The sequence below is a fragment of the Silene latifolia genome, chromosome 3, assembly GCF_048544455.1.
Source record: "Silene latifolia isolate original U9 population chromosome 3, ASM4854445v1, whole genome shotgun sequence".
NCBI classification, from domain to species: domain Eukaryota; kingdom Viridiplantae; phylum Streptophyta; class Magnoliopsida; order Caryophyllales; family Caryophyllaceae; genus Silene; species Silene latifolia.
This window is the reverse complement of record NC_133528.1, coordinates 139116924-139124854: the sequence shown is the minus strand read 5'-3', so window position 1 is coordinate 139124854 and position 7931 is coordinate 139116924. Positions and strand designations below refer to the sequence as shown.

The following is a 7931-nucleotide window of genomic DNA, read 5'->3' as shown; positions in this document are numbered from 1 at the left end:
GTCAAGCCCTAAGCACTAGTATCCCAAACATAAACAACAATGCCATGTTCCATAACCTTAGTAACCAATGCAACTCACACTTGACACACAAAATCCCCCAATCCAACGTACTCATTTTATCAAGGATCTAGGTATAAGAATCACTAAGTATGTCTCATCACCTTACCTAAGTCTTTCTAACATCACGACTTCTCAAAGCCAGGGTTAAGGGTTAGACACAAACAAGCTCCTCAAAAGTCGAATTTTCCAACCCATGTCAACATTCCTCACAAGAAAGAGTACTATCAAATGGCGTTAAGGGAGGATAAGCAAGGAACAAAAGACAAGTTAGGAGTACAAGCGTAGCTTTTAAAGTAAAACAGAAGGGAGTTTAGAAGGAGGATAAGCACCAAGAGATTAAGAATAAGGCGAGATACAAAAAGAACGAGAAACATCTTCAAGGAAGTAGAAGCATTCTTCAAAGGTTGAACAAATCTTCAATCCTCAGCAATAGGCACTAAATCTTGATCTTCGCAAAATATAAGTGTCCTTTCAATGGAACGGAGATACTCTTGGCGATCACTCAAGAACATCAATATTCCAATTCAAAGACATAAAAATACATTTTTACACCAACAAATGATAAAACTAATTATCAGACGTCTCCAATAACAAGCTTTAACACTAATTGACGTTACAACCAGTGAAAAACATTAAAATATTTCCAAAACCTTTAGTTCAAAATTTTTTTATAATAAGGGTAATAATTCCATTAGCTATAGATAAGCTCACGGTCATTGATCCAAAAACGCAACAATTATTAAATGACAATCAACAAACAGGTTAGTACCTAACAAAGAGCAAACACAAAGAGACTACAACATAAGATCCTAAATCTACCCATCCTACCCGTCTCTCAAGTTTATTATTTTAAGGTCAAGTTATTTATAGTGGGGTGCACAAACGTGCGTCGGGAGCAAATATGCTCGATACCAATCTGACACACCCTTACTTATCGCGGAAAAGTAAACACGTAATTCTACGAAAAAGCGGTAGGATATGTTTGTAATTGGTTCAACTAGCCAAAAACCTGTCATTTCAAAAATTTTCTAAACCAATCACAACATTTCCAACATTCCCAGAAGCGGGTGCCAAAACCTGCAATGCTAATGAACTACTTTACATACATAGCTAATGATAAGAAAAAGTAAAGATACAAACCCAAAATAGAAAAGGGAGACATATGTCCCTAAAATGTATGTGACATAAAAAGGGTTTAAGGGTCACAATGAAATAAAATCAGTCTAGGTCCCAAGGTTACTTTGCTCGCTAGCTCGTCCATGTACCCCATATATGCATCACCTACCTGTCATTCGCATTTTATACAAATACGAAAGCCACAGTCAGTGGGGAGTAACTCCGAGTTCTCCCAGCCACGAAATGTCATAATTAATATAACATGTAAACATAAGAATATGAATACGAATCACACATAGCCTTAGCATATAGATGCTAAGGCAATCGTGCTTATCATGTGAACAAAAATATAACAACACATAGTCCTAGCATGCGAATACTAGACCGACTCATACTACACTATCATGTGAATCACTTAACATCCAGGAATCCAAACTCTATCAACCATAGCCGGCTTGCATCTCACCTTCTATGATTCATAGAATCACCATACAAGAAAGGGCAATATATCAAAGACAGGCATAAGTTCTTAGTCCCGTCAATAGTCACTTTGTAACTCAAGTCTATACCACGAGGTAGGGAAGGTAATCGAACCGGTATCTTGGCTCAGCGGTTACTATTAAGAAAACATGGCCAAGAGACAACACAACCCTAGCCTAAAATCTGCGCAGACCTAGACATGCGGATACACACCACCGCACCCAAGACTCACAACTTTTTTTAAAACAAAGTGAAGTGAGTACCCTAAGGACACCACCGAAGGGTCGGCTAGTACTTAAGCTGACCCCATACTATCAAAATTAGTACCTGAGGTCATGCCCCAACTTGGATAAACATCCACTAGTCAGGAACACAAAGGCTATCAAGCAGTGAACATATACTCGTCAAAGACTATAAAGACCTATCTATGATGGAGGCCGAAATACTCACCTAGGACCTAGTCACAGCTAGTCCCAGCTTGAATACTTTAGCCCACACCACTCAAGACTCACCACACAAGTCAAGTAAGACACCCACTTAACCTTAAGAGGGCAAAAAGTCCTACTTATCAACATAAAATCTAATATTCTATCATGTGAAAGGTTATATAAATGTCTATTTACAGCATACAATCCCAACAGTTCCTCAATAAGTATTCAATACTAATTTCCAATCCTAGCAATTATAACAATATAAAAGGCTTTAGGGGAAACTAGGGCCATTTCTACAATATAAGATACTATTAAATACAATCAACTATACATGTGAACCTAAGATATAATAAATGGCCTAAAACAAGAAAAAGGCCGATTATCTAATTCATTCAACCGAATTTTTACCCGCAACCCCAGCCCTGCGACAGTGCGGGTTAAATTGCGGTGACCAATCACTCAATTAACTCGACATCGCATCGATCCAAAGGGACTAAGGCTCGGTTTTGGACAATCATCAAAACATTACACTTATCACTATAAAATTCATTTTGAGCCTATTAATTACAATTTCAATTTATAAACTATCCTAACATGTGATAATTATCAATCACCTAAACACTTATCAAACAACAAACACAACATCAACTACTAATGTGACATTAATTCGTCGAGTAACTCGGAATAGTTACCTTACGCTAGCAAAGAGACAAGTAAAAACTTGAGAAAGCTTCTAAAACCCAAAATTACTCTTCCTCTTCAACCACATATGAGCCACCTAAAAAATTATGTGAAAGGACGATATTAACGAATTATCATTATATAAAATATAAGTCGGAAATATAATTATTTCAAATGAACTAAACTAGGCGCCTAAAGAAATCCATAACCACGACTCGAGGACCGTTTGGGCAGCCCTATTTCCGCCTCAACAGCCACCTATGGCTAAGGCTGCACTCACCCAAGCCACTGCCTAGGCCAGGCAGCCACTGCCCAGTCCCAAACAGCCACCATAATAACCCAAAATCAGCTGTAACCAACCAGTCCATAGGACGGGTTTATAACTTCAAACACAACTCAATTACTTAACAAGGCCAGACGCGAATAAATAATAGTATCGCCATCTCATCCAAAGATCATAATGAAAACAATATCCCTATTCGTTTCAAACCTACACACAAATTTATGTCTAATCTTTCCCAGTAATACTACTTGCTTAATCTCCTAGCCACACATCACTGATTCACTAGACCATTAAACATGTCAACAACACCACACTAACCCTGAAGAAAACGTTACCTACCTAATTAGTCTCATGTTTATCTTAAACAATCTCCAATTATTTAACAACTAAACCCGTCTCTCCATAATAAAATTAACTTACTGATAAAAAAATATTAACTATCATAATAAGTATTAACCATTAGTAATTCCTTATTGCAAAATTCATAACCCACGAAGCTAAGAAGAACAATCACCATTAACTTTTTCCAATTCATGATTTGTACTAAACAATCCAGCCGTGTATTACCCTTCACAATCCAGTTTCATCTTAAAAACCACCTTATGACACCATTAGCCATATAATATGTCAAATTCAAGTACTAATAATCAAACCTCATGGCTGCTCTCATCATTATAAATATCAATTTGCTACTACACGAGTACACGGCCTCAAAATAGTTACCTTAAACGCTCCTTATTCTTCGAATAAATGGTCCACAAGGCACGAGCCTCACCCCGGGTCTTCGAATCCTTCATAAAAGGGCAAGAAAACGGAATAAAGAAGCTAAAAGACGACACTTTTATAAGACGGCGAAAGACGAAACCACTACAAAAAGGAGACTTTCTTACCTTAAAAGGAGGAGGAAGGAAAGGGGAAAAGAATGGTACAAAAATTATCGAATTTGGTTGAGAATGGAGGCGGGATCTGGGGTTTGAATGATCGGAAAATGACGGACTGATGTTGTTGCTGTTGATTGTTGTTGCTGCGGTTGATACGGAAATGAAGAATGAAGAAATGAGGGGGGTGGGGACGGGTCAACAACATCAACATATTATTAGTAATAATTAATAATAATGATACACCAGCTAGCTTGCTAGCTTCTAATTATACGTACGTTTCTTCATCGTTAAGTAATTTCGTTCGTTTTTAAAACCGTCTCGAGTTAATAAAAATCGGTTTTTAGTAAAAGTTTCAGTAATAAAACGGAATTAATATTAAATAAATTTAATGAGTGAAAATAAAATAAACTCAACTTGAATCGGAAATTATTAGCGATTTTTACGAAACTAACGGATATTAATAAAAATTGCTATTTTAGTGAAATAAGCTCAAAATAGCTAATTGGACGGTTTTGTCCCCAAAATCCATCTCGGGTTTACTTAAAACAACTTTCATAAGGACTCGTAAAGAAACGGAAATTATTAAATAAATAAACCCGAACTAATTTCAATAAACTCGAACTAACTTTAAATAAACTTATTAATGATTATTAAAATTAACGTATCGAATTATGATGAAATTAATTAATTAGCTAAGCATAAATATATAAATCGTTAAATGATGTAATTAAATTCAAAATAGCAATTAAAAGAATTTTATCCAACTTAATAAAATACGGGGTGTTACAGGCCGCCACCAACAAAGGAAACGTCCATGGAAAGATGACGGCCAACTGGGAAGGCCCTACAAAGTGGTTGAAGAAATGAGGCCGGGTACATACCGGCTGACAGACATGGAGGGTGTTCCTCTAATGAGCCATTGGAACACGGACAATCTAAGGAAATACTTCGTATAGCGGCGGAGGTGTCCAAGAACGTTGTGGGCACCCCAACGCATGATTATACCTTATGAAGAATGATCCAAGTTTTCCATCAAAGTACTTGTCCCCTCCATAGTCATGCCAACACAGACGCCACGGCCAAGCCCGGGCAGTCACTATAAGAGCAGTTGAGACTCGTGAAAGCGGCCAACATGCTTAGGAACGTATAAGTACAGTTGAGACGCAAATCTGGCAGCCTCGGCCAACCGAAGGCCTGACAGAGGAAGCGATCAATATGTCTACAGATACGAACGCTGTCGAGCCGTAACCCCGATTGCCTCGGCCAAAGCCGGGAGTGACGGGGACACATCGACCGACATGCTTAAGAACGTATGAGTACAGTTGAGACGCAAATCTGGCAGCCTCGGCCAACCGAAGGCCTGGAAGAGGAAGCGATCAATATGTCGACAGATACGAACGCTGTCGAGCCGTAACCCCGATTACCTCGGCCAAGGCCTGGAGCGACGGGGACACATCGACCGATACGCTAACATGTTCACAACGGTGGTTGGGAAGCGCAAATCTGACCACCTCGGCTAAGACCGTGCGTGGAGGAGGAAGCGACCAACATGCCAACATGTTGATAAACGTTTAAGTACAATTGGGGGCGCCTTCTAGCTGCCTCGGCCAAGCCGAAAGAAAAAACGAAATATCACTCAATATGTTGAAACGTAATAAAACAGCTGGATGGAGGCAAAATAAACAAACTTTATTGAAAATGTTTACAAGTGAAAGAGGATACAGACGACGGCCGTCCCCATATGGATAGCCTAAACACAACCTACCAAAGTTTAACAAAAAAAAACAACGGGTACAACAAAAAGTTACAGACATAAGACTTGAAGCGCCAAAAGCTTGGCAGGGAGGAAAGGCTCAATAATTGGCCCCCGAACAGCTGAAGCTGTCCGAAATGCCGGGTGAATCCGGTGACGACCGCCCGTCTCCCTATGCCTGTTTCTGCTCACCACCGGCGGCAGTAGCAGCATCACCAGCGTTGGGCAGCCCAGAAGCCAACTTGGCAGCTTCATCTGCCTTAGCCCTCTCAGCTTCCTCTCTGGCCTCCTTCACCTTTGCAGCATGGGCCGCCTTCTCCGCAGCCTCCTCAGCGGCCTTCGCCGCCTCTACCTCCTCCGCGGCCTTTGTCTCCGCAGCAGCCGCCTTCTCATCAAGAAGACGGTCAAAATCTTGCCACGGGAAGTTCCCTTCGGGAAAGAGCTCTTTGATTGCATCTCTGGCAGCATCCTCAGCCTGGTCCCGGTACTGGGCACACATGCCAGAGATGATGACGGTTTGGAGCGTCTCAATGTTCTTCTCCCTCTGAGCAAGGACAACTTTGGTGTTCCTGTGCTCCTTCGCCTCGGCGCCATGCAGGGACTTCCATTCTTCCCTATGCTCAACCATGGTCTTATAGCCGACCTCAAGCTTGTCCTTCTCCTCCCGCAGCTTAGCGGCATCAGCTCTCTCAGCCAAGACCGCCTTCTCAGCATCCTCCCTAAGCTTCCGCTCATCGAGGAGGTCCAGCTTCGCCTTCCCGGCCACCTTCTTAGTAGCGGCAAGCTCAAGCTTAAGCCGTTCGACCTCAGGAGCGGATTGAGCCACGGCCTTTTCTTGCTCTATAATATGAGCGCCGGCTAGCTCAGTCCACTTCGCCAGCCTCTTGGACAACCTTGCGCCTTCCGCCACAAGCTGAGCAGGGGAAACCTTCTGGGATGAAGAGTCAACGGTGACGTTTTGATCGCCCGCCTGCACAGGTTTCTTCCCCAATTGCCGTTCAGTAAGAGCGACGGCCGACGACGGTTGATCTACAAAAAACTCAGACAAAGCATCCATGTCAACATTCATTGACATGTCAGACAGCCTATCATCAGGAATGCCTAAAGAACCGGCTAAATCCGAGCCGTGGGTTAGATCCGTACCAGTCTGGACCTTCTTGAATGGAGGGCCGGCTGAGTCCTTCTTTCCTCCCGCCTCGGTAGCAGCGGTAGCAGGCATTGTTTCTTTTCTTTTCTTTGAAGGAGGAGGACCCTCTACAACGGTGACCTCCTCTTCTTCAATATCGACGACCACCACCTGCTCCTTTTGGACTTCGGGGATCGAAGATTGAGCTGGAGTTGACGCCGTGACCGCCGTAGACGTTGTCTTTGGTGTTCGGCGCGGCACACGTCCGCCAATCTTCGCCTGAGCCGCCGCCACATCCAGTGCCTTCAACTGTTGCTCCATAAGTTCGTGGAGGGCCGGTCTGCGATCACGCGGTGCGACCTTAGGATGCTGCTCAACAACTCTCCCGTTCTCGTCAAGTCCCAACCTCTTGAGGACGGAGGAAGAGAGTTCCGGGCCAAATCGGTCTGCAAGAGAAACGAAGCAAGAGTCAAACAACAGAAGTAAAACCAAGGTTCAAATACAGCAACCTAAAAACAAAGGTGGGCCTCACACCGACCCTACTCACCCTGGCGGAGGGCCGGTATGAGGCCAACGTGGCAAAGCGGCTCGTCCTAAAGAACGATCTGCGTCGGGGGCATCCATCCCTTCGGCGTGCCATCCTTCTCAGCCTCAAACAACCTTATTGCCCTCTTTTCGTCCTCATTAAGATAGACCTTCAAGGCGTCCATCTTGATCTTATTCCGGGAGACATATTTATCATGCTCCCCCTTATTCTCGCACCGCAAGTTAACGCGGCTCTGGAATGACCGAGGCAGTGGGTAATCCTCCGGCACCTCGACGTACACCCACCGCCCCTTCCAGTCCTTGCAAGACGACAACTTGGAAACGGTAACGTAACCCGGCTCCGTCTGCACACTGTACCACCCCGGGCCGCCTAGGGTACTCTACCGCAGATGATGAAGCCGGCGGAACAGGTTAACCGTTGGAGCCTCCCCTTTAAAGAGACAGAGCCATACGAAGCTCACAATCGTCCTGATGGCCAACAGATGCAGTTGAGCCACTGCGACGTTCATAGCTTTAATTATGGCCGCAACGTATGCATTCAGAGGAAACCGGAGCCCATACTCCAGGTGTCTGA

At 43.3% G+C, this 7931-nt stretch overlaps 1 long non-coding RNA gene across 1 annotated transcript; it reads right to left on the bottom strand.

Moving 5' to 3' along the window:
* Positions 1-1105: 1105 nt before the first annotated feature.
* On the bottom strand, positions 1106-4126 carry LOC141646329 (uncharacterized). Its single transcript, XR_012545511.1, has 4 exons — positions 3942-4126; positions 3775-3842; positions 2780-2865; positions 1106-1345 (listed from the first exon to the last, which is right to left on the bottom strand). It is a non-coding gene; the product is annotated as an uncharacterized LOC141646329 (long non-coding RNA).
* Positions 4127-7931: the final 3805 nt, after the last annotated feature.